The 27824-nt window shown below is 42.8% G+C and overlaps 1 protein-coding gene across 4 annotated transcripts in view; it reads left to right on the top strand.

Moving 5' to 3' along the window:
• Window positions 1-382: 382 nt before the first annotated feature.
• The window catches only part of ANKRD6 (ankyrin repeat domain 6), a 160598-nt gene continuing 133156 nt past the window's right edge, over window positions 383-27824 (top strand). For 3 of the 4 annotated variants that reach the window (XM_037894471.2, XM_043542660.1, XM_043542659.1), the window contains exon 1: window positions 410-618. The gene's annotated coding sequence lies outside the window, so the exon portion shown is untranslated. Of the gene's footprint in view, window positions 619-27824 lie in introns of all 4 variants that reach the window. The other variant, XM_027825484.3, reaches the window with a different exon arrangement.

Raw genomic sequence — 27824 nt, forward strand, 5'->3', positions numbered from 1 at the left:
TGTTGGCCTGGCAGAGCTAATCCCCACAGCGTGGAGTGACTAATGCACTACAGGACACCAGCACAGCATATGTGTGTATGGGGAGCATGCATGAGCATGTACACTGGTCTGCTAACTGTGTCCATGTGTGCCAGTGTAGACATAGCTGCAGATTGTCTGTTATAAGTCTGGGGTGGTGGGTTTAGCTGGTTGGGAAAAGAAGGGTTTCTTAACACTTTTTTCTGTTGAAATGGCACTTCTCTCCCCCCCCTCCCCCCCCCCAAGCTATGGTTGTGGTCAATGGGTCCCCTCTTCCTCCCCGCAAGTTATTGAGAGCCGCCTCCCTCCTACCCACCCTCTGCGGCGGCCTTTGTCCCTGCCAGCTACGGCCGCTGGGTGCCGCTGCTGCAGAAAGCAAGGGGGGGGCGGGCTAGTTACCTGCGGAGGGAATCTGAGCGAGAGCTCGCAGGAACTTCACGCCGTCCCGGGGGAGCTGCGAGGAGCAAGCGGAGAGGACCCCGAGGAAGGCGGAGGGAGGCTGGAGGAGCAGCAGGAACCCCCCCCCCTTGCACGGCCTGGCCGCACTGGACACGCAGGCGGGGCTAGCGCGCCGCCGGCTCCCGGGAGCCAGAGGAAAAGGTAGGGCTTTTGTGGGTGTGTGCCCCCCCATCCATTTACTAGCTAAGAGTGACCCTCCCTTTCCCCAGCAGGGGCTGGGCTGAGAGACCGGCGTGTGGTGGCCCTGCTAGCTCGGCAGGTGTCTGAATTACCCCGCTACTAACGGAGCTGGACTGCAGCCTAATCCCCCCGCTCCTCCCCCCAACGCCCGCCTTTGCACGGGACTTGGCCCTCGCTTGTAAACAAGCGGAGGGCGTGGGGGCGCTGGGCGTTAATGCAGCAGCGGCTCGGTCCCTCCCTCAGCCCGACCTGGAGAGTGAGGAGAGCTAGGCTGGCTCCTTCCCCTCCCCGGGAGAGCGGCCGGAGAGCCGCGTCCCTGCCTTGGGGAAGGCGGGAGTTAGTTTCCGTGTCGCAGGGAGAACGCGGTCTCGACTCCCCCGGGGGCCAGGTTCCGCAGTGGTGATTCGAGCCCCGCTCCCAGTGGCTCGAGGGGGAGTTGGAGTTGAGTCAGGAGGACGGCAGGATTGGGCCCCACTCTCCTTCCTCTGCGACTGCAGCCCCCGGGGTGCTCCTTGTAAACAGGCAGTCAGGACAGAAAGGTGTCTCTTCACCGTAGCTAGACACCCATCTACGCCCTCCAGCCCCGCAGGAACATAATTGGGTGATCCCCTTTCTCTGGCAAATACTCTGTGCTGTAGATGTAGTATTGGCTACTACACCATGTTTTATCAGCCCCTCTCATTATGAAAGCCCCTATTTTCAGGAGTTTGCATCACTCATAGCTGTGTTTGGTTTGGGATGTGATTTAGGCTGCTTGGAGGCATGGAACAAAATCAAAGGTTGATGTGAACTGTGAGGGAGGTTTTCCGGCTGGATGCTATAAGTAAGTGTTTGGATGGGAGTGAGCTTGGAGCCAGTTGATGTTTAATATTAAAGTGTTTGTTTTACGCGAGGGACATGACAGAGTGAGGCTTTACTATCTGCAGTGTTGAAATAGTAACATAATTTTGGATAAAAAAAACCCTGAGTACTTGTGGCACCTTAGAGACTAACACATTTATTTGGGCATAAGCTTTTGTGGGCTAAAACCCACTTCATCAGATGCATGCAGTGGAAAATACAGTAGGAAAATATATATACACAGAGAACATGAAAAAATGGGTGTTGCCATACCAACTGTAAGGTGGTTACAATCAATTAAGGTGGGTTATTATCAGCAGGGGGGAAAAACTTTTTGTAGTGTTGATCAGGATGGCCCATTTCAAACAGTTGACAAGAAGGTGTGATTTCCTCACTAAGGCCTGATCCTGCAACTGGATCTGTGAAGATGACCTTGATGCCTGTGTAAAGTCCTCATGGAGTCATTGTGGCTCCACAGAGATAGAGGGAGTCTGTCAGCGTGGGTCTGATTGCAGGATCAGGGCTTAAGTGGCTTTAATATCTATATTTCAAGCTTTTATAGTGGCTTCTATTCAGAAATGGAAATCTGGCCCAAAGTCATCCTTCCTTTTCTTGACATCAAATAAAAACTGACAAATGTTTCCATTTGTTTATTACACGTACTAACTGCTCCCATTGATTTAACACCTTGTGATTACAGTATGTTCAGCTATAACTGGATATATGCTGTTTCCATCAATGGATGATCTGGTGTGTCATTGTCTTGCAGCATTCATTTTATTGCTAACACTAACGTAGTAAACATTTAGCATACTGTGAGTTAGTGTAGGCATTAGAAAAATACAGTGGGCAGGTATAAATGTACAGCACATGAAAAGATGGCAGTTGCCTTACCAAGTGGGAGGTCAGTGCTAACGAGGCCAATTCAATCAGGGTGGATCTGGGCCATTCCTAACAGTTCACAAGAAGGTGTGAGTATCAACCGAGGGGAAATTACTTTTTGCAGTGACCCAGCCACTCCCAATCTTTATTCAGGCCTAATTTGATGATATCAAGTTTGCAAATTAATTCTAGTGCTGCAGTTTCTCATTTAAGTGTTGTTTTTGAAGGTTTTTTTTTTTGTTGAAGACTGGCCACTTTTAAGTCTGTTGTTGAGTGTCCAGGGAGATTGAAGTGCTCTCCTACTGGTTTTTGAATGTTACAATTCTTGATGTCTGATTTGTATCCATTTATTCTTTTGTGTCGAGACTGTCCAGTTTGGCCAATGTACATGGCAGAGGGGCATTGCCGGCACATGATGGCATATATCACATTGGTAGATGTGCAGGTGAATGAGTCCCTGATGGTGTGGCTGATGTGATTAGGCCCTATGATGGTGTCCCCTGAATAGATATGTGGGCACAGTTGGCAATCGGCTTTGTTGCAAGGATAGGTTCCTGGGTTAGTGATTCTGTTGTGTGGTGTGCGGTTGTTGGTGAGTATTTGCTTCAGGTTCGGGGACTGTCTGTCTGTAAGCAAGGACTGGCCTGTCTCCCAAGATCTGTGAGAGTGATGGGTCGTCCTTCAGGATAGGTTGTAGATCCTTGATGATGCGTTGGAGAGGTTTTAGTTGGGGGCTGAAGGTGATGGCTAGTGGCATTCTGTTATTTTCTTTGTTGGGCCTGTCCCGTAGTAGGTAACTTCTGGGTACTCTTCTGGCTCTGTCAATCTGTTTCTTCACTTCAGCAGGTGGGTATTGTAGTTGTAAGAATGCTTGATAGAGATCTTGTAGGTGTTTGTCTCTGTCTGAGGGGTTGGAGCAAATGCGGTTGTATCGTAGAGCTTGGCTGTAGACAATGGATTGTGTGATATGGTCTGAATGAAAGCTGGAGGCATGTAGGTAGGAATAGCGGTCAGTAGGTTTCCAGCATAGGGTGGTGTTTATCTGACCATCGCTTATTAGCACCGTAGTGTCCAGGAAGTGGATCTCTTGTGTGGACTGGTCCAGGCTGAGGTTGATGGTGGGATGGAAATTGTTGAAATCATGCTGGAATTCCTCAAGGGCTTCTTGTCCATGGGTCCAGATAATGATGTCATCAATGTAGCAGAAGTAGAGTAGGGGCATTAGGGGACGAGAGCTGAGGAAGTGTTCTAAGTCGGCCATAAAAATGTTGGCATACTGTGGGGCCATGCAGGAACCCATGGCAGTGCTGCTGATTTGAAGGTATACATTGTCCCCAAATGTGAAATAGTTATGGGTGAGGACAGAGTCACAAAGTTCAGCCACCAGGTTTGCCATGACATTATCGGGGATAGTGTTCCTGATGGCTTGTAGTCCATCTTTGTGTGGAATGTTGGTGTAGAGGGCTTCTACATCCATAGTGGCTAGGATGGTGTTTTCAGGAAGATCACCGATGGATTGTAGTTTCCTCAGGAAGTCAGTGGTGTCTCGAAGATAGCTGGGAGTGTTGGTAGCATAGGGCCTGAGGAGGGAGTCTACAAAGCCAGAGAATCCTGCTGTCAGGGTGCCAATGCCCGAGATGACGGGGCATCCAGGATTTCTAGGTTTATGGATCTTGGGTAGCAGATAGAATACCCCTGGGTTTTAGGGTTCTCAGGGTGTGTCTGTGCGGATTTGTTCTTGTGCTTTTTCAGGGAGTTTCTTGAGCAGATGGTGTAGTTTCTTTTGGTAACCCTCAGTGGGATCAGAGGGTAATGGTTTGTAGAAAGTGGTGTTGGAGAGCTGCCTAGCAGCCTCTTGTTCGTATTCTGACCTATTCGGGATGACAACAGCCCCTCCTTTGTCAGCCTTTTTGATTATGATGTCAGAGTTGTTTCTAAAAAAGAAAAGGAGTACTTGTGGAACCTTAGACTAACCAATTTATTTGAGCATAAGCTTTTGTGAGCTACAGCTCACTTCATCGGATGCATACTGTGGAAAGTATAGAAGATCTTTTTATACACAAAGCATGAAAAAATGGGTGTTTACCACTACAAAAGGTTTTCTCTCCCCCCACCCCACTCTCCTGCTGGTAATAGCTTATCTAAAGTGATCACTCTCCTTACAATGTGTATGAGTTGTTTCTGAGGCTGTGGATGGCGTTGTGTTCTGCACGGCTGAGGTTATGGGGCAAGTGATGCTGTTTTTCCACAATTTCAGCCCGTGCACGTTGGCAAAAGCACTCTATGTAGAAGTCCAGTCTGTTGTTTCAACCTTCAGGAGGAGTCCACCCAGAATCCTTCTTTTTGTAGTGTTGGTAGGAAGGTCTCTGGGTTAGTATGTTGTTCAGAGGTGTGTTGGAAATATTCCTTGAGTCGGAGTCGGCAACTGTTGGGAATGGGCCACATCCACCCTGATTGGATTGGCCTCATTAGCACTGACCCCCCCACTTAGTAAGGTAACTCCCATCTTTTCATGTGCTGTATATTTATACCTGCGTACTGTATTTTTCACTCCATGCATCTGATGAAGTGAGAGCCCATGAAAGTTTATGCCCAAATAAATTTGTTAGGGCTTGTCTACACTACCAGCCGGGTCGGCAGGCAGCGATCAATCCAGTGGGAGTCGATTTATTGTGTCTAGTATAGACGCGATAAATTGACCACTGAGCACTCTCCCGTTGACTTCAGTACTCCACCAGAACGAGACGCGCAAGTGGAGTTGATGGGAGAGTGTCAGCTGTCAACTTCAGGGAAGACACCATGGTAAGTAGATCTAAGTACATCAACTTCAGCTACGCTATTCACATAGCTGAAGTTGCATATATTAGGTCGACGCTGCTCAGTAGTGTAGCCAAGCCCTTAGTCTCTCAGGTGCCCCAAGGACTCCTCGTTGTTTTTGCTGATACAGACTAACACAGCTACCCCTCTGAAACCTACACATTGTTTGATTTCAATGGGACTCTGTGTGGGAATAACAGTACATCAGGGCATCACCTTTTACAAGGTCACAGCCCAAGTACTGACAAGACTAATCACTTAAATTCATAACTTTGCTAGATACTAAAAATTGTGGACTGAATAGAAAGACTGAATTTATGGCTTTATACAACAATCTATAACCCCCTAAGAACTGCTTCCTTTCCTCCCTATGACAGGAGGGGTGTTAATGGGCCACTTAACACACATTTAAGCTCCTTCGTTTTCAGTTTTATAAAACGTATTCATTTTTTTCTGACCTTTACCCTACTTTTGTATCATTCAAATATATATAAAAATTACTCGTTTTATTAGGAAAATACAATACATTGCATGAGATATATGTATAATGATAAATTTGTCTGTGTATATGCAAAGCTGCCTGTTGAAGTAAGGCTATGTATTAGTCTAGAAGATGTACACAATAAACAGACACACACACAAGCTCTGAAGTGCATGTGCATCTGAACGTACTGATGAATCTCACGCCCACCACATACACATTTCAAGCTGTTAGCAGATAATGGTTTAAAGATTTGACACACTAAAATGAAAATCTATATCTGAATACATTTCAGAACACAAGGAAGTATTTGAAAGGTTTTTTAAAAAAACAGGAAAAAGGGATGAAGTTCAGTGGATGCGCTGCAAATGATGTGTCCCAATTAATAAATGTACATATTTATAGGCTAATAGTTCTAAGTCTACACCAGTAAACTGTTTATTCAAATAAAAAGTTTTATTTGGGGATTAGAGAGATATTGTTTCCTTAAACTCAGAGGTGGCATTGTGTTTTGAGTTCTGTTTTAGTTCTGCAGCAAACCACATTGATGCACTGAATTAAAAGCATTAATCTACTGAGTACTCTTTCCCCATCTTCCTGTCCACGAAAATAAACCCCAATATCTACCCATAAATATATTAGTTTTTGTACTGATTTTCACCTGTTTTTGTGGTAATAAACACTGATAAATCCTGGGAAAAATAAAATAAAATACAAACTGAAAATGAAGGGCCCTACAGATTTTGAAGGGCCATTCAAGGTCAACTACCTATGCTAAACAATCTATTCCATCTTCTATTTAGCTGTGACACTACATTTCCCAGAGCTGAAAAAGATCTATGTGTAAGCTTATCTCTCTCACCAGCAGAACTTGGTCCAATAAAATACATTATCTCACCCATCTTGCCTAAAAACCTGGCACTGACACTGCTATAACAACACTGCATAAGACTAATTATGGTCGTTCTAAAAACAAACAAAGCTTTGCTAGGTACTTCTCTATGTATGATAATGGCTTAGCTCCTTCAGACTATACACAGCAGCACGGAAGGTCTGAACCCAGTATGCCAAATTCAAGGTTAGGCCACTAGCGAACTTACAGTGGCACACCTGTATCGGTGCAGCTGTGCTGCTGCAAGATCACTTATGTAGTTGCTCTGTGCCGATGGGAGAGAGCTCTCCCACTGACATTATAAAACCACCTAATGAGCGGCAGTAGCTATGTCAGGGAGAGAAGCTCTCCTGCTGACAGCAGTGTGAACAAGAGCACTTAACGTCGGTGTAACTTATGTTGCTGGGGGGTGGAATATTCACACTGCTGAGCAACATAAGAGTTGCTGATATAGGCTGGTGTGTGGACGTAGCCTACTTAGTACAACAGAAACAATAATGTTTATTGACTTTGTAGGGATGTTGTGACACTTAATTGAACCACTTTGAAATACCTGAATGCGAAATAAGTGAGTGCTACATTTTTATTTATTTCCATTCTATTCAAATCTTCAATCTCTCATTTTTCCATCAACAGTGAGGACTTCAGATGAACTTCCAGAGAGCCTATAGCTATATCTTTCCTTAGAGGTATATCAGATTAACATCTAACCAGAGGCAGTACTTTATTTAAATCTACAAATGAGATGCCTTATTTCACTTGTGGAATGGGCCTAGTGATATTTCCTTTGTAAGGATAAAGGGGTTGTAATTCCTCAGGGCAAATAAAAATGGAAATAAGTAATTTTAGTTCTCTATATTTACTGGGGGGGAAGGAGAGGGCATATATGTGTCTGGTCCAAAATCACCCAGCCCTGAAGAGAAGAAATATAACTGCAGCTGGAAGAGAGTGGGCAGTAGCAAAGTAGGTGTATGCTGGTGGACTAACTGTGTACTATGTGCACCAAAGAATATTCTCCACAGGATTCAAGTCCCTCTTTCTTCAGGGCTTCAGTTTTATTTTTTCTAAGTAACACAAGTTCAATATATCAAACATGTCACTGGCATCAGCTGGGAGGCTGCTGATTAAGCACAGGTGTGAGCCAACTCTCCTTAAAGGAGGCAAAAATATACATGTTCTCTGGCTCCAAGAGTTATTTGAAGACATTTTACAACCAACTCCTAGATAGTGTGGATATGTTCATACAAGATATACTGTGTAAGCTGTGTGTAGAACTATTTGAATAATTACAAAAAAGTATAGCCTACTCAGCTGCCTGGGGTTAATCTATTGAACACCTCCACTGCTTTAGTGCCAAGGTGAAATAACACATACATATGTCAGTCCTATTTTATTTATGTGAAGTTAGTTTACATTGCAAGCCAGATTTTGCTGGAATTCACATGGAATTAAAATTAGTTTTGTGCCTCTCTTGTGTTTGGCTCCAGTGAAACGCAAGCTAAAACTTAAAGCCAAGGATGAGTTATGACATGAGACGGAAAGAAATTCTGAAACAACTGCATTTATTGCTGAAATCTGTTTAATTCTTTAAAATGTTCTTAATCTTCAGAATCTATTAGGAGTTAATGATACGGAACAAAATGCTTGTTCACTGAAGTCTTTGTTTTCACTTCTTTAGTGTTTAAAGGCTTAATATTCTAAGGAGTGGTTGAGGCAGAAATGAATAATAGTGAAAGCCCTTGACGTCGAAGCTGGTTTGCACATTATAGTAAAATACTTAGCTGAAGTTTGGTTTGCCTCCCTAAAATTAATACTTTGAGGGAAATATGCTTTTTCAGCCACCAAGTTAAATTAAAAATAAAACTTGTTAAAACAACTAATGACTTTGATGTTTTCTACAGGAATTAAATCTGGATATTTTATTGGGATTAGGCCAAGCTATCTTGATGTTAGTATGAAAAGAAATACTTCACTTTCTGCCTGTTGAAATCCGTATAATTTCTTATGAGCCAGTTGCTATCGATATTGCAGTAATCAAAGAATGACTTAGAACTTTTATTCAAGTTCATATATAATGAATTTAGTAACTGAAACTTTAGGTACCATGCAGTGAAAATATGCATGACCATGAATTTTGGCTCTAGCTTTATAATTTTGTGTAATATAGTATAAAAAAAAAAGTATTCCTAATTATTGTTGCCCAGTACAGTGGGATAGAAAGAATACAAATACAGATTAACTTTGTGGCTTAAACTAATGGACCTCTGCTTAGAAAATGACAGCTTTCAGAGTAGCAGCCATGTTAGTCTGTATCCACAGAAAGAAAAGGAGTACTTGTGGCAGCTTAGAGACTAACAATTTTATTTGAGCATAAGCTTTTGTGAGCTACAGCTCACTTCATCGGATGTCATTGTTCCTGAAAGTGTTTTAATAGTTCTTCAAAGTGCTTCTAATCATGGTGATACCAGGAGACACATTCTGTTCCCAACTCTCACTGATTTACTATTGCTCTTTAACCATCTGGGTTTTGTAAATTGTGAAAGTGTTGTTGTAACCTTTCTTGATGGTTGCTGAATTGCAACATGGTGGATTTAGTTCATAAACATTTGGAGTTAGAGATTAATGCTTTAAAGCATTTGAAATTTGGGATTCCAATTTTTGTTGTTTCTGTTCCTAATCATAAAACTATTCTCTTCATCTTGCTGTTCTCTGTGGTGATCTGCACTGGACACCCAGAACTGTAAGCCGCTGTTACCCGTCTCCTTTAGCAAATGTGAGTTTAACTGGAGATTGTTATACCAATAAAATAAAAACCAGCAGGATCTTATAAAAGGGGAAAAGGCAAAATGCCACATTTATTGTGAATACAGAAAGAATCATAGTAAGCAGTTAGTTATAACTATAACATTCGATTCAATTTCATATTTATTCACACATTCATTCATACACACACAGGTTCTGCAAGGTTGTTATCATAGTTACCAGCCTTAGAGTTGCTTGTGCCAAGCCACTGGCCAGGTGGCCTGGACATGAGGAGGGAGCAGGGCCTTGTCAGATGCACATCTGATACTCCTGGAAGTTGGTTTGCAGAATCAGACCCCAAAGTTCTCAGTTTCTAGAGTCCATTTTTATAGGAATTTATTCCTATGCCAATCTTTGGGAATTGCTTCATCATGCTGTTGCTGAATCGATCAGCAGATAGCACATTCCTGACTGCTCCATGCTGCCAGATGTTATCTTGTTCTTCCATTCTCTCATCCTTGAGGCTGTTGGGTGGATTCCAGTCTGCCGTTCGGGGGTCCTCTGGTTGTTTCCACTTGACGCCTTCTTCCACCGATCAGATTGACACTTGATTCTTAGGCTGGCACCTCCCTGGTCATTCATTTATTATCCACACCAAGCATCCATCCACATACGTCCTCTATCTCTATTTTAATCACAATTGTTAACAAAACAAGATAAATACAACAAAAGGTTGGAGAGTCTCTGTGTGTTTCTGTTGTTACAAAGTATTGCTTTGAGAACAGGCTCTGTCTTAGGATGTACAAACACAATTAGCAGCTAAAAACCAAGAGACCTCCCTCTTAATTAGAATTTAAACCTCCCTAGAATTTAAACTGTGGGGAATCAAACTCGTTTGTGATTTTAATACAGAACTTCTTTAATATGATTCAACAATTAGACTCTGTGCCAGCTCCATTCCTGTTTGCTTCACTCACAACTTCCTCAAGACTCTACCTGTATTTGTTACCTGCAGGGCAAGGTAATCAGTGAACCCCAGTTCCTGAATTCCCCAGAGGTCTCTCTCTCTCTCTCTCTCTCTCTCTCTAGTGTCCAGTCTTTCATAGGACACTCACAGAAATTAAGTTCCTGCCTCCAGGAAGGCACAGCACACACCAGCCTGTCAGTTAACTGAAGCTCAAACTTGGTCAATATAACAGAGGTGGTTTATAGTAAAACTAAGAAGTCTTTATTAACAGAGAACAGGGATTTAAGTGATACTAAACAAGTGGAAAAGAGACAGGTTTGTTTACATACAAAAGATGCTTTCTAGTGCATAAAACTTAATTTTAGCAAGTTGTATAGCCTAAGCCATTTATCACTCATAGCAGGTTATCAGCAGTTCCTGCCCTTTAGGCTGAGAGGGCCATCCTTCCTAGGCTCAGAGGGGGCTGTTCCCTTTGTCCCCTGGGTGATGGATAACTAGGAATGTCCTTTTTCCTCCCCTTCATATTTTCCCAAGTCCGTTGTCTTGACTTCCAAGGAGTGCAGACTTGGACACTTGGTATGCTCACTAAATTGTTCTCTGTTGCTTCTTATCTTGATTGTTTTGTTTACCTGATATGTAATTGTACTTCAATTGTCCTCAACCTGTAATCAAGCCAGTCAGATAGGTAAACCCACACTTTTTTGTCTAGGGATGACTGCATTTATGCACTGCTTCCAAGGTGTATTTTAAGACCATATTTCCAGTACACAATTTTTTATACATAACCCATACATAAATCACTCTCTGATTTTTTGGGACGAGCATGTCACCACTTTACATATGATAACTTACATGACACCCTTTAGATACATATGAGTACATCCAAGTTACTGTATGGTGGACCCTCTGCCAGTTGACTCTAGGGTGACCAGATGTCCTGATTTTATAGGGACAGTCCAGATATGTGGGGCTTTGTCTTATATAGCTGCTTATTACCCCCCATCCTGATTTTTCACACTTGCTGTCTGGTCACCCTAGTTGACTCTGAGGAGCTCTTAGGGGCCTAATCTCTTACTTGATTACTGTAACAAACTCCTTTCCAGCCTCCTCCTTTTTTTCTTGTCCCCCTCCAGTCTGTCTAGTTACTGCATCCAAAACAACTACGTTACGAGAACGTTAAGATTGCAAAGTGAAGCACTCAAAGGTAAAGATGTGCCAGAATTAAGTTTGTAGGACCACTGCCTCATTTGTTCCAGAAATTGGAAGGGGTAACGTGAGTGAGGCAGTGGTTTGCAGCAAGAAGAAGGATGCTCTAGTAGTTAAGGCATAGAACGATGCTTTGGAGAAGTGGATTGTATCCCTGCCACAGAGTTCCTCTGGGATGCTAGTCAAGTTAACTAACCAAACTTTTCACAGGTGGCCACTAACTTTCTCCTTGCTTTCTGGAAGCACAGCTTGAGGTCCTGGGGGCTGATTTGCTGAAGTGTGGAGCTCTCCCAGCTGCAACTGAAATAATTGGGGGCCATACTTTAAACACACAAAGATATATAATACTAAGTGCTCTGAGTACTCAAGCCAAAGGCATCTAAAAGTGGGCACCCAAAATTAGTAGATACTTTTGACATTAATCTTTCTTTGCCTCAGCTCTCCTTCTGTAAAATGGGATAAAAATACCACCTCACTTAACAGGGATTTTGTGAACATAGTATTTGTGAGGCACTCAGCTGCTGTAGTGATGAGCACCATAGAGAAGCCTTAGTGCCAGGGAAGATGGAGGAGATATTTATATTGTCTACCTTGTTTTGGATGTCTATATTTAAAGGATGGCCCTGCTTTCTAGCCTGGACATAGTGCTATGAAAATTCTATTGTAATGAATCTGTGGAATTTAAGAATAGGAAAATATATTCATGCTTACCTGAAAATATCCTTTCTTCAAGTAATAAGTTACACAGATCTGGCCTACGTCAGAGACAAAGTGATCATCTAGCACAGAGATGGAAATTTAACATTTTAGTGGCACATGACGTCCAGTTCCAACGATTTGGGGTGGTTGTTATTAGGTGGTAGAAACTGTTTCTCAAAATATACTTATCACAATCTCTAATTTTTAAAAAGTAGATCTGAATTATCCTTTGGAAATTCTCAGCTGGAACTTCAGGAGGTGGGGGCAGGGTATTTCCCTACTGCCGATGACTGACAGGTCTGGTTTTACCCCACAAGCTGCAAGCAGACTGAAGTTTGTTGTAATGGATCTGTGGATCAGCGTAGCTAAAGGATATTTTCAGGTAATTACAGATCAGTTTTCCTATTCTAGGCAGAACAATCTTCATGTACAAACATGTACAGCATGGGTTCTTTTTGATCACAGGCACATATGCTGCTCTGCCTATTTCCCCAGTTCTTGTGAGAGTTAAGATGTAAGGTGTTGAAACATTTTTTGCCCTTCTACATTTCTCGAAGAATTATTGTACATTTCAAGTACACTGCTTTGGTGGGGGGGACAGGTGGTTGGTTTTTTTTTTTGTTTTTTTTTTTTTTAACTAAAGCGTGCCCCAAGTGGACTACAATTTGAGGTATAGGAGCTTTCCCTGAAGGATCTTGGAAACAAGGTGGTTCTCTTGTCCCTGCAACATGACCAGAAGAAAAGGAGGAGGCTGTGTTCATCTGGGGAGAGAGTTGGGTGCGTTTCTTCAAATGGGATACATGAAACACAGAAGGGGCAGCTGGAGGCAGAAGGCCACCGGGTTTGTTGAAAGACCAGAAAGGGGCCAACATACCAGTACAGTTTGTGGGAGGGATGGAAAGTGTCCACGTGTTGTGTGAAGAGCTATACCTTGTCTCCACGGTAACTGGAGCGTTGACTTGACAATGGCAGTTGGCGAAGTGCTTATAGTCCTTTCTGGCAGCATCCAACTGGGGTTTCAGTTCCTCGTGGATGTGGTGGAGGTGTTAAAGCAGGTTGAAGGCTGTGGGGATGTAGGAAGTCCGTTGTAGGGATGGGTGGAACCATACATGAAAGCCATAGTTGGAAAAGAATGGGCTCTGGCAGGTGGATTTGTAATCAGAGTTGTTACAAGTGAATTCTGCAAAGGGTAAAAGTAGGACCCACTCATCCTAGTGGTAATTAATAAAAACACAAATATTGCTCCAAAATTTGACTCACCCATTCTGACTGTCCATGCATCTGGGGGTGATATGCTATGGAGGTTGCAGGCTGAGTTCCCTGTAAGCGGCACGGCTGCGCAGCAGCCTTCTTGGCGCTGCGCAGGCACTTGGGGAACCCACCTGGGGATAGGGCACCCCTCTCCTGGCCCCAACCTAGCCCGGCCCCCAACTTGCCACGGCCGGGACACCCCTCCCCTGCCCCAAATCTGCCAGGGCAGCCCGGACCTGCCGGAGGAGGAACGCCTATCCTGCAGCCCTAGACCTGGAGCTGCCATGGCAGGGAGAAGCTCTTCTCCCCCCTGCCCCAGCCCAGGTGCTGCTGCAGGGAGAGAGAGCTGGGGGGAGTCCTCTTTTCCTGCTATAGCCTTGGAGCACCCTCCTGTACCCCAAACCATTCATCCCCAGCACCACCTCACAGCTCGCACCCCTAGCTGGAGCTCTCACACCCCGGAACCCTTACCCTCTGCCCCAACCCTGAGCCCTCTCCCACACTCTGAACCCCTCGGCCCCACCCCCACCAAATGAATTTTGTTATGTGCACCAATATGGAGGTGATGTGTCACACACCACCTCCATATTGGTGCACATAATGAAATTCATTCCGCACGTGGGTGGGACAAATTAGAGGGAGCACTGGTTGCAGGTAGACATCAAGACCGGGAATAGCTCTTGGCAGAAGGGGGAGATGTTGTGACAATTGGGTCTCAAATTTGTAAGATTGTAAGAAGTGTGAAAAAGTTCATAAGATATTACAATAAGCTATAATAACAAGTGTTGACGGGAGGAAGTGTAAAAGAGAGACAGAAAAATTGAATTAGTCTAAACTGAAAAGGTCCACTGATACGATTCAAGGACTGTGTTGAAATTATGCTTATTTCAAAATGGGAGATGTGGAGCCAGAAGTTAATGAGCCAAAAATGATATGTTGGATATTAAGCCTAATTAGTGAACAAAATAATGAGGGGATGGGCTTTTCCACTCATCACTCCCTTTTTGGGTCCTTAAAAGAAAAATTTTGTGGGGATGTGACAGGTTCCCCCTGGGGTGCCACTTGGAACTGGGGTACACTGAGTCCCCTGACCCACCAGCCTGGGCTCCCTCTCACATTGTACTGCTGTAACAAATTGCAGAGCCGTCCAGCCTACACTTTCACCAGCATACGTACAGGTATAGGACACACCAAGCTGCAGTTAAATGCAGGCTCTCTGACCAGCTCCTGCATAAGAAGGCTACAGCTAAGGCAGCTCCCCAGGCGTGCACCCCCTCTGAAGTATAAACCCAGAATTATACTGTCTTGCGCTGCACAGGGAACTGTACAGCATAAGCTCATAAAGTTCACCCCCTCCCTCAGTGTGGAGAGGAATATGCAACAACCTTTGCCCCTGAGCTATGATTCGCATACACTTCACTCCTGCTCACTGGTTTAGATAAAGAAAAAACAAATTTATTAACTATAAAATATTAGATTTTAAGTGATTATATGGCATAGCAAACCTATCAAAACAGATTACATAGCAAATAAACAAAAAACACAAACTACGCTTAATAGATTGGATATGAATTAGCAGATTCTCACCCTAAGAGATGATACAAGCAGGCTGAAGATTCTTCAGGGGCAAGCTGCACTTGCTTTACAGCTTGGAATCCCTAGGTGTTTCATTCACAGGCTAGAAATCCCTTTAGCCTGGGTCCAGCACTTTCCCCAGTTCAGCCTTTGTTCCTCAGGTGTTTCCAGGAGTTGGCTTGTGTGGGGAGTGAAGAACCCCAGATGATGTCACTCCTGGCCTTATATAGCTTTTTCATATGGCGGGAAGCCTCTGTTTCAAAGCTCGGTTCCCAGACCAGTCTGTGGAAGAATACTGACATCCCAAGATGGAGTCCAGAGATATGTGGTTTGATCAGATGTCCTTGTAGAGTCATAGCAGCCATTACTCACAGGCTGTTTGGAGTGTTCTCAAGATGTCTCATTACCAAGTGGGAGATAAGCTTTCTCTGAGGCCTATTTTTTTTCCTAATGGCCCATTCCCCTGAATAGGTCCTTACCCACCCACTGTCTAGCCTGGAAACGTCTTGTCCAGTGGGCCTCACCCAGGTGTAACTACGTTTGAAATATAGATACATAGTCAATATTCATAACTTCAGATAAAGTGATGCATGCAGATAGGATAATCATATTCAGCAAATCATAACTTTTCCAATGACATCTCACATGCATTATCTTGCATAAAATGCATCATAATTACGCTATAATGATATAATATCACTATGAAGAATATGGGGTGCAGTGTCACAGTGGAAAACCTCAAAAGAACAAAACAAAGAACAGACTTGGGCTGCTTAGGTTTCCCCATCATGACTGCCATGCCTGCTGTGTTCTGGACACAGGGCCTTTTCTCAGGATCAGGATGATGATGATGCCCTGGGCCAGGGGTCTTTTCACCCCTACCAGCTCCAGTTGAATCACCAACATCACCTGGGATGATGACTACTACCATCCTGCTGGGCTGAGCCTGCTTGCCCACACCTGGTGTGGAGGGGCAGGGCCCTTGGTTGTTTCTGGGGCAGGCCCAGCCCTTGCATTGCATTAGGGTTGGGTGCAGCCTTACTACTGAGTCCGTATCTGGGGGTTGGGATTCTTGCCCACACACTCAGTCTAACAGATTGCCATATTTGGGGTCAGGAAGGAATTTCCCCATGGGTCAGATTGGCAGAGACCCTGGAGGTTTTCACCTTCCTCTGCAGAATGGGACACTGGTCGCTTGCAGGTTTAAACTAGTGTAAATGGTGGATTCTTTGTAACCTGAAGTCTTTAAATCATAATTTGAGGACTTCAGTAGTTTAGCTAGAGGTTAGGTGCTAATTCCATCAGGCAAGATGACATAACCCAGGAAGTTGGTGGTGTGGTCAAACTCATTCTTTTCAGGTTTTGCACATAAGTCATTTGCCCTGAGGCACTTCAGTACCTGTTGGATGTGTGGTTGTCCAGTGTCAGGTTTTTGGAGAAACTGAGTATCATCCTCGTAGATTACAGCAAACTGGTCTAGAATGTCCTTAAAGATGCCATTCACAAAGTGTTGGAATGTAGCCAGGGTGATGGAAAGGTCAAAGGTATTCATAGTGCCTGTAATGGGTGTGGAACATTGTCTTACCTCCTGGATGTGAACCAGGTTGTATGCATTGCACAGGTCGAGCTTGGTGAAAAATTTAGCTGAGCTGACCTGTTCTAGAAGTTCATTAATCAGCAGGACAGGGTAGTTGGTTTTAATGGTAATGTTATTCAAGGCCTGTTCAGGAGAGCCTGACTAAAATAGCTTTGCATGGTAAACAATCTTAATGTGCTTTCTTGTTGAATAGAGACATACCTATAAACTGTGCACAATACATTACAATAACTGGATTAGTTAACAGGATAATAACAATCTAAGCTCTCATTTGATTACTGATTCTGTCATATGTAGGGATGGAAAACAAGAGTAACACAAAGGAATTATTTTCTTTTTTAACCTGCTGTCCTCCCCCTATCAGGCCTATAGCCAGCCAAGCAGAAAGGAGACAGTTGGAAGCAAAGCAAAGAAAAGGAGAACCCAGAAGTCCCTTTTCTTTCTCCATACTTCCTCTCCCCAGTGTCCCATCTATGTATTATGAAATCTACTATTTTGGTAGGAGCTGGTGATAAAGCAGTATTGGACCAATACAGGTAAAACATAATTCAGTCTTCTATGATTGATAGGTCAAAACCAAAATGTTCCTGAATCATGTTACAGTGTGCAAAGATCCAAAGCTGAGGCACAGTTCAGGTATATGATTTAATCTTCTTTATACCACAATACCAACTGTGTTTTAGCCATGTTGGGATATTGGGGAGGTGTAACACCATTCTCGATTTTTACAGTGTAGATGAGCTCTCGCCTCGAACTGGTTCCTTCCAATAGTAGAGATAAAGGGGCAAGGAATGCTGAAATCTCAGGGCATTTATGTGTTAGCCATAGCACAGGTACTCATGACCAGTTGTAACACTCCTTCCTCATGTAGTGGGACTAGGACTACATGGAGATACATTAGGGTGCAATGGTACTGGGGCACAAACTACATATCTTAAAATTGGCTGCTCTATGCAGTGTTTACAGTCAGTGTTGCTGACTTTACAAGAACTGTGATAATGCGGCCTGCCTATCAGAGCTCCCTTCTTCCAGATTCTTCTTTCTCCCAAACGTGTGTGGCAAAGCATGATGTTATAGCAGACTTGATCAGCAAATTTGGTACAGATTCATCCTGTGCTCTGGAGGAGACCCCAGTCTCCAAGGTGGGGGTTTCAGGGTAATGACAGGCTATGGAAACCCTTGCAGCTTGGATTCTATTGGAGCCAAGGTATCTTCAAGGGATAAAGGAGGTGAAGGAGTTGGGTGGTAATGTGAGGCATGGGGACCAACACAGATACCCCTTGCCTTTGGCAGATCCCACAGAACTGCGCTGAATTTCTTGCCACTTCCTCATACAATGGAAGAATTAGAAGGAAAATTCATGAGTATAAATTTGCTGAGTTTCCATTTCATAGAATATCAGGGTTGGAAGGAACCTCAGGCGGTCATCTAGTCCAACCCCCCCAAAGCAGGACCAATCCCCAACTAAATCATCCCAACCAGGGCTTTGTCAAGCCTGACCTTAAAAACCTCACAAGAATGAGATTCCACCACCTCCCTAGGTAACCCATTCCAATGTTTCACCACCCTCCTAGTGAAAAAGTTTTTCCTAATATCCAACCTAAACCTCCCCCACTGCAACTTGAGACCATTACTTATTGTTCTGTCACTTCCATGTGTGTCTTGGCATGGGGCCCTGTGTATGTTACTATTAGGACATGTTCTTAAACCAGGACTGATATGAGACCACTGTTTTTTTTGGGACAGCAGTCTGGAAAAGAATCTCAGTTTCTGAGGAAAAAGTTTAGCCATTATCTCCAAAATGACTTGCCCATTAGTGATTGTTTTATCTGTGCTAAGTTCCTGTTGGCACAGTGGATTTTCATTCTACCTGATTAGGTGTCATATTGCAGCATAGCAGATGGCGTGCTTTTGTAGAATTCGCATTAGTAACAGTGTTTTCTTTGGGTCTCTGTAACATTACCTGCAGGTAACCTCTATGCAACATCATTATATCTCACTTGAAGTAAGATTTGACCTTTTGTAACATCTACCTAACCTTTTGTTTGTACAGCTGGCAGGATTGTCACAGTTACATGCAGAGCACATGGTGTTTAAGGTGTATCTAACTTAGGCATTTATAGTGTGCCTATCAGAGTTGTATCTAGGCCCTGTCACTATGAGAGATTGTAACATTATTTACAGTGGACCAAGGGGGGGAAAAAAACTAAAACAAAATTTACAATTCAGTGAATTTTCCCACTTCTCCAATGTCTAAAGGCACCAGAATGAATTACGGAAGTAGACAAGAGTATATACAGTACTCACTTACACAGCGATTGAAATATGGTGAATTTCTCACTCTTAATTGTGAATCTGCTAGCTTATACATACAATAGTCAGATAATTGCTTAGGATCAGAAGCAGGACGTGTGCCATTCATGTTAAAATTAGTTTTCTGGCACAGTTAATTTTGTTTTAATGTAGTCTTTTTGTTTTTATAATGTTTTTCTGTCCCATTACAGGAAAAAAAAAAAAACCGCATCATACTGGGGTTTTTCTGTCCCATTACAAATTAACTTTGCCACCTATTCATAAATTTGGGGTAGTTCAGATTTCCAATCTAAAACTCTTAAGTTTTCTGTGTGTCTGTCTGAGGAGTATATCCAACATTGTCAGAAGAATAGACTAGATTTAATCATTTTTTCTATCTCTGAATTTTACGATTTATATCTCAACAGCCACCTCATGTAGTGAGTCTGACATGCGTATGCATGGTCAAGTAATCACAAGTTTATATGGAGTGTGCTGACAGCTTTTTATCCATAACCTATTTATTCAGAGGGAGCTTTTGAATATGTTGTATATCACAAATCATTTTGAAATGGATTCAAGTGCCCATATCTGAAGGTTTCTGAATGCTTAACATGAGGGTATTTTGTGTGTGTGTTGTTTGATTGTTTTTTGAACTAAGCAGAGTTCCATTAGGCAAAATTATATGTGGGCTTCACTGATATGCAGTCCTAGAAAACTGCAAATATTAGGTCCACAGATGGCCATTCTGAATGGGGGAAAGATTGGTTTAATAAATTGTGTCAAAAAGATAAAAGGAATGGGGGAATTTAGTCTCTCATCAGAGAGTCATAGAGCTATTTGCAGGAGGGCAACTCAGTTAAATTGATTTTTGCATGTGTAGAAAGTGAGCTTTCAAAATAGTTGTTGGTCCTAGCCTAAGACCATGTATGTCTTATCCCAGCATGATCTCTTAAAGGTGAACTACAAAACCAAGATGAAAAATGAATTCAGCACTGATTTATGCACTTAATGCTCCCTAAACAAGGAGAGTTCTGCAGAAAAATAAGTTTTAAAAGTTAAAACTTAATTTTCATCACTTTGAAATCTTCTGGTACTAAGACCTCCATGTAGCAAATCAGGTTATACTAGAGAATTAGACAGTGTGGAGGAGAAATAATAATTTAAGACTTAAAGTTAAAAATGTTGAATGCCCTCTGTGTCCTGCTGAGTGCTGGGGGCAGTAGTTAGAACATGGAACTAAGAGCTGAGATTTGGTTTGTACTCCAGGCTGTACTACAGACTTTTTGTGACTAGTCACAAGGCAAGTCACTTAATCTCTCTCCAGTTTTCTCATCTGTTGGGGATAATAATACCAACTTGTATAAAGAACTTCAAGATCTCTGAAGAGCCATGTAAGTACAAAGTGTAATTATTTAGCACAAAAATCTGTGATTAATTGAGTTTTCATTTAGGCTTTGCAGTTTACATTTAAAGCTGATTTTTTTTTTGTTGTTGTTGCTTTTTAAACTCCCTGAAACTAGGTTTTTCCAAAGTAAGCCCTGTAAGGCCTTTAATTGTTCACTGCAGTGCAGAAACACAGTCAGGTTCTTTTAACAGTTTAATGATACATTGTTCTCTTATAGTTGTGCTAAGGATATTTAAAATGTTTGCTGAGAGGTCAAAAGACAGGTCAGTAATATCACAAAGTGTCTTCTGTGGTTAGGAACCTCCCATAATGCCTGGCATCCAAGGCATTTGAAAGGTACGGAATTTGAAAAGACTGCTGCAAATGATTTAAGCTTCACTAATTCCATTTGAAAGATACAAGAGCGAACATAATGTGGGGCAGATCAAGGCAGCCTAAGGCCTTTAGTAGACATAATTCTTCAAAACTTTTTCTGTTACGAGGTTATTCACCCATGTATCAAGATTGTCTTCTGAAATAAGTGTGCATTACATATACTGTGGAACCTTGATTCTGGGCTCGTTAGGGCATACTTTCAGAATCGGCAAATGTTACCTATATAATGTAATCATTCTAATACATCTTGATGAAGCAAAAATCTTGTAATGAACTAAATTCCTAGGACGGTGTTGCATAATCCATCCCATCCCAGCCACAAACTTTCCCAAACGCAGACAACAAAACAGAAATTTGCATTTGTGCAGATCTAGCTCATGTGTCAGTACGTGTCTTCACAGAACCCAAGGGGCATTTTGAATGTAAAAATGCATTAAAATAGCTGGCTTGATTTATGAAGAAAAGAAGAAAATAATCATGGTGATCTCTATAAAATATTTTTATTCTATATCAGGATAATGTGTTTAATTTTTTTAGTGCATGTGCATGCACACAAATTATATAATTTGATGCTTGCTTGATGTGCATGTATATAGACATTTGCAAATGGGCAGATGAGTACAGTATAAATGCATAGATAGAAAGAGATGCACCAGCAGAGATTTTAATTCCAAATATTAGAGGAAGTAAAAAAAATATTGAGGACTTTGGTATATGACACTCCTTACAATCTCTTCTTTAATTGTAGTGTGAGAACTGAAATTGTAAATCCATTTATTTTAGCTGTTCCCCCTACTTTGCTAAAAGTTGAGATTTTTGCACAACCCACTATGTTTAAGTGGTTTTAATAGGTTTCACAACAATAGGCTGAACAAGGCATGTGCATTTCTGCCCAGACCTCAAATCTGTTGAAAACTGCTTTGGGAAAACCATTATGTGTAAAGGATTTTAAGTATTTTTGAGAAGTATGAAGAATCTGCTCACTTGAGGACATAACGGTTATGCAATCCCATGAACATGTGAACAGCTGTGTCCATAAGCCCTCTTGCCTAGTCTAGGGAGGGTTTGTTAAATGCAGGTGAAATGATCCCAAGAGGTAGGCTGAAATTAACTGAACTTTATTTGAGCCCTGCAGGAAAGGGAGTTGGATAAAATTTGAAGAGTGAAAGAAAAACAATGGGAGCTTCGGGGGAGGTAACTAGAGGAGCGGCCAGGGCAACACACAGACCCCGGTCCGCCCCCCCGCTCTCCCCCCAGGTTCTGGCTGCTTCCTGGAGCAGTGCCGGAGCCACTCTAGGTAAATGCTGGGGGGGTGGAGGGGGCTACGGGGAGCTGGCGGGCCGCAGAAAATAACCCTGCGGGCCAAGTGTTTGAGACCCCTGATCTATCCCTTTCTTCATATTCTGTTAGCTTTTTTGACTGCTGCTGCACATTGAGTGGATGTTTTCAGAGAACTATACACAATGACTCCAAGATCTTTCTTGAGTGGTAACAGCTAATTTAGACCCATTCATTTTATATGTATAGTTGGGATTATGTTTTCCAATATGCATTACTTTGCATTTATCAACATTGAATTTCATCTGTCATTTTGTTGCCCAGTCACCCAGTTTTGTGAGATCCCTTTGTAACTCTTTACAGTCTGCTTTGGACTTAACTATCTTGAATAGTTTTGTATCATCTCATATTTTGCCACCTCATTATTAACCCCTTTTTCCAGACCATTTATGAATATGTTGAATAGTACTGGTCCCAGTACAGACCCCTGGGGGACACCGCTATTTACCTCTCTCCATTCTGAAAACTGACCATTTATTCCTACCCTTCGTTTCCTATCTTCTCACCAGCTGCTGATCCATGAGAGGACCTTCCCTCTTATCCCATGACAGCTTACTTTGCTTAAGAGCCTTTGGTGAGGGACCTTGTCAAAGGCTTTCTGAAAATCTAAGTACACTATATCATGCTTGTCCACATTGCTATCAATAGCAGAAATCCCATTCACTACAGTAGGTGCAGGATTGGGTTCAGAACTGCTTTTTTCCCTTTTTTTTCTGCTGTGTCACCAATTATCCTCTTTCTCGCTCAGTAGTCTGCAACACATTCCAGAGAGTGTCTGTATGTGTGTGTAAGAGAGACAAAAATGCCTAGACTGTTACTGAATGAAGGACTTTGTTTGTGATGAATCTTGTAAAATCAGAGCTTTTCACTGAGGCACTAAATCTTTGTGACTGAGTCTTTTGTTGCCGCCTTTTGTGTAGGGGGGAGAAGTTGTTAATTATTGTCTTGTGACACTTCCTTATGCTCTGGTCTGGATAAACCAGAAGGATTAATGGATTTAGTCCAGGGAGAAAGGGGTATGGTGCAATGGATGTGAAATGCTAATGGAAAAATGTAATATATGTAGTAAATGTATTTGTTTTTGTTCACAGATGTGTGAAGTATTATGTAAGTAGAGAAATGGGAGTTATTTTAAAAACAGGTCGGGGCACTTGAGTGTCAAGTGTTTTCAGGCAGCTAAGAGAAGTGAGTGCCTGTTACACTGGCAAGTTCTACCACACTTTGGAAGTAAGTCCCTCAAAGGTCAGAACTAAATTTAATAAACTTACTTTCAAACTTCATTCTTGAATATGTAGCAGTATCCCGGAAGACTATAGAAAACTGGAGAACTAGTAGGATTATGTGACATTGTAAGGGTCAAAGAAATGAAACCTTAAAAGGAGAAGGGATTTTTATTCCATTATTTTAAACTCTATTTTTTTGTTTTTCTGTTAGCTCCTATTTAACAGAAACATTTGGAGAAAAACTCATTTTGTTAAGAATTCACCATCATTGCCCCTCTAATTAATGGCTGAAAAAGCTGTTGCTATGTATTTTTGACTCATCCAAAAAGTTTGTTCTTCATGCTAAGGTCCACAGATTCGTTACAATGGGCAGCTTGCGAGCAGACCCTGACCTGTCTGTCACTAGCAGCAGGGAAATGTCCCACCTCCTGAAGTTCCCACCAGTTTTTTCTGCCTCCACAGTGGCCAACTGCTCAATCAGATCTTCCTTCTCCAAAGATTTTTGTAGGAGATGTGGAAAAAACCAGTGGGTGATGAGTTCAGGTATCAGTTGGTTGTACGAGATTCATTGAAAAAGGTCCTTTGATTTTGTCATGATTTTAAAACTGCTGGACATTTTGAAGTTGTAAAAACCTTGTTCAAGATTAGAGAAAAATTCTATTGGGGAAAGTGTGATGCTTGCATTGAAAAGGTTTGTTTAAGACAGCAGTATCTTGTGGGGGCACCAATGAGGTGTTACCCATACAAAATTCTCTGTTACACACACTCTAGGGCATCCACCTTTACCCGTCCATGGGCTCAAGGTGTAATCTTGCTAATTTAGGCACCACCACCCTTTCCCAGTTCATAGGGCTCCAGGCAAAAGGCACCTAACTTTTCCCAGGGTGTAATCTGGTTAATTTAAATACCCACCCTTGCCCAATTCTTGGGGCTCAGGGTGTACTGTTCTGTGGGTTTGCGGGACCTTTTACCAGTGACCTTTCACCACTTTTACCAGTTGTGACAAAGTTTCTCCTCTGCCTTGGTGAGTCCTGCACTTACTGGCGGATTTGCTTGCCTCAGAGATTCACGGCCGCCCTCAGTTTGGCCACTTTTGCTAGTGGCTCAAACCTGCCGTTCACTCAGCTAACGTCATCACTGGCCAGCATGGGGAAAGGGAGGAGAACAATCCCCGCAGTCTCTGCTCACCCACCTAGTGGGTTGGGGGATAGGCCAGGGACCTTCCCCTCTCGTGGGACCCACAGTCCAGGTCACCTCCTCTTGTCTCAAATAGGGATTGAGGGGGATGGGGGGAACCCAGGCCCGCCCTCTACTCCGGGTTCCGGCCCAGGGCCCTGTGGATTGCAACTGTCTACAGTGTCTCTTGTAACAGCTGTGCGACAGCTACAACTCCCTGGGCTACTTCCCCAGGGCCTCCTCCCAACACCTTCTTTACCCTCACCGCAGGATCTTCCTCCTGAAGCCTGATCACGCTTGTACTCCTCAGTCCTCCAGCAGCACGCCTTCTCACTCCCTGCTCCTTGCACGCCCTCCCCTAACTGATGGGAGGTCTTTTTTAAACCAGGTGTCCTGATTAGTCTGCCTGCCATAATTGATTCTAGTATGTTCTTAATTGGCTCCAGGTGTCTTAATTAGCTTGCCTGTCTTAATTGGTTCTATCAGGTTCTTGATTGCTCTAGTGCAGCCCCTGCCCTGGTCACTCAGGGAACAGAAAACTGTTATTCCAGTGGCCAGTATATTTGCCTTCTACCAGACTCCAGTACCCCACTGGTCTGGGTCTGTCACATATCCCTCCCCCCTGCTCAACACCAAGGGGGTGGGCATCTTGGGACTCCAGACAGTGCACACGTGACAAGCCATCGGTATTGTCGTGATGGCTCCCTGCTCCGTGTTGCACACGGAACTGGAAAGGTTGGAAGGATAAGAACCACCTGGTCACCCTTGCGTTCTTCTTCTTTGAAGAGGGGCATGGTCGGTCACAAGGACAAATCTGCGCTCGAGCAGGTAGTAGCACAATGTTTCCATGGCCCATTTTACAGCGAAGCACTCTCTCTCCACCACTGCATATTTTTGTTCCCTCGGAAGGAGCTTCATACTGAGGTAGAGAATTGGGTGTTCCTCCTCCCCGACCATCTGTGATAGAGCAGAGCTCACTTCATCTCAAAGCTTCTGCTCAAATAAATTTGTTAGTCTCTAAGGTGCCACAAGTCCTCCTTTTCTTTTTGCGGATACAGACTAACACGGCTGCTACTCTGAAATAGAGAAATGGAGATCATAAAGACAAAACAATAAAGAAGTAGGGTTTTCACAGCCGCAACTTGTTGATAAGTGATTTCTTGCCAGACAGGATGCCATCAAACAAAGTTTTCTTTAACCATCTTAAGATTTGTGGCACCTTAGAGACTAACCAATCAAATAAATTGGTTAGTCTCTAAGGTGCCACAAGTACTCCTTTTCTTTTTGTGAATACAGACTAACACGGCTGTTACTCTGAAACCATCTTAAGATTTGTTTCTTTATCTGGTGATGATGGGTGCTATTAGGACAGGATCACCTTCTTAACAGCCCAATATTACATTGTTTTAATATGATTTAGATGGAATGTGAGGATGTGACTTTCTGGTTTCTGCTCTCCTAATATGGCTGTAGACAAAGGCCTCAGACCTTACAATATGGCTACAGGAAAAGGCCTTATCCTTACAGGGGTGCATTACTGTTGATGTGCTTTGGCCTTTGCCTGAGACGGAGTCTGGTAATCAATATTTGTTGGTAGCTCTAGTCTACTTTGCAAAGTGGCCTGAATTTCCAGTAAGGAACCAAGACTCTATGATTGTAACAGAGTTTCTACTGAATGAATTCTTCACCAGATTTGGTGTCATGAACGCTTTACACATGGATCAAGGGAGCAACTTTGAATCCATAGTGTTTCAGTAGGCTTCTGAGATTCTAAGGAACCACAAAACTCTCACCACCCCAGCGCACCCACAATCTGATAGGATGGTGGAAAGTTTCAATTGGATTCTGGGGGGGTTCAGCTGGCTACCTTTGTAGAACAGCACAAAAGGGACTTGGATCAGCATATCCCCTTTCTTTTGATTACTTATAGAACAGCTGTCAAAGAGAGTACAAAGTGTACTCCAGCACTCCTCATGTTTGGGCATGATGAAAGGACCCCAGTGAACCTCTGGTAGGGAGTTCCTGACAAGGAACAAAGGAATTTGTATCATTTGGACTATATAGAAACCCTACAGTCCAAAACCGAAAAACTTCACATCTTTTCTAGAGAAAATTTTAGGATACCCTCTGATAAAATGAAAAGGCTCAATGATGTAATGGGGAAACTTTTAAGAGGGTCCCTTGTCTGATTCCACAATCCTAGGGGAAAGAAGAGTAAGAGCTTTAACCCATGGGCTTCCCAAGGTTTAACCAGGTAATACTGGCCCAAATAAATGAATTGGTGTAAACAGTTGAGTCCCAAGACTAAACTCTGAGTTTTATATATAAGGACCATCTGAGAAGGTATCAGGTGGACAAGATTTCAGCATGGCAGCCACCTGAAACTAGAAATATAGCTATGGAAACTGAGGCTGGAAAATTTGTGACAGTAATGATTTTCCCCTTTAGAACAGAATGGGGGTGTGATGGGTTGAACCCCCCTTTCAGGGTGCCACCTGATGTTCTGGGGTCTCACTGAGCCTGCCCTTTCCACCAGCCTGGGTTCCTCACCCTGTTCTTGCTTTGCTAGGCCCTCAAGCCTTCTTCAGCACACACACAGGTAACATACCCAGCTGCAGACACAGACTGAAATCAGCTCTGTGTGGAAGGACTTAGCTTGGAGAATGGCCAGCACTCATGTGCACACCTTCTTTGGGGTATAAAACCCAAAATAATAATGTCTTGAGCTGTATAGAAAGATCTGCACACTGCAAGCTCATAAAAATTCACCCTCTCCCTCAATGTGTAGAGAAATATCTCTAGCTTTTTGCCCCCTCCAGATATGAATTGCATAAATTGGGTTTTGAAATAAACAAGTAATAAGTTTATTAACTACAAAAGGTAAATTTTAAGTGATTATAAGGGATAGCAAACAGAAAAAAACAGATCACTGAGCAAATAAAACAAAACATGCAAACTAAGCTTAATACACTCAAGAAACAGGTTACAAAATGTAATTTCTCACCTTAAGAAAAGGAGTACTTGTGGCACCTTAGAGACTAACAAGTTTCTAAGTTACTATTTATTACTCTAAGTAATAAATAAGTAAATTTATTACTTTAAGGTGCCACAAGTACTACTTTTCTTTTTACGGATACAGACTAACACGGCTGCTACTCTGAAACCTCTCACCTTAATGTTATTTTTGGGCTGGTTGCTGAGTTTCTGTAGTTTAGATTTCCAGTTATTTCTCTTTGCAGACTAGACCCCTCTCTCAGCCTGGACTCAGCCCTTGCCTTTCCCTCAGCTTAGTTCCTTTTCCTGCAGATGTTTTTAGCAATCTTTCTTCCTGGATGGGGAGACAATGAAGAAGAGTCCTGATGGCCTTACTCCCCAGCCTTAAATAGAATTTATATAAGGCGTGAAA

This window comes from Chelonia mydas, chromosome 3, assembly GCF_015237465.2.
Source record: "Chelonia mydas isolate rCheMyd1 chromosome 3, rCheMyd1.pri.v2, whole genome shotgun sequence".
Lineage (NCBI taxonomy): Eukaryota > Metazoa > Chordata > Testudines > Cheloniidae > Chelonia > Chelonia mydas.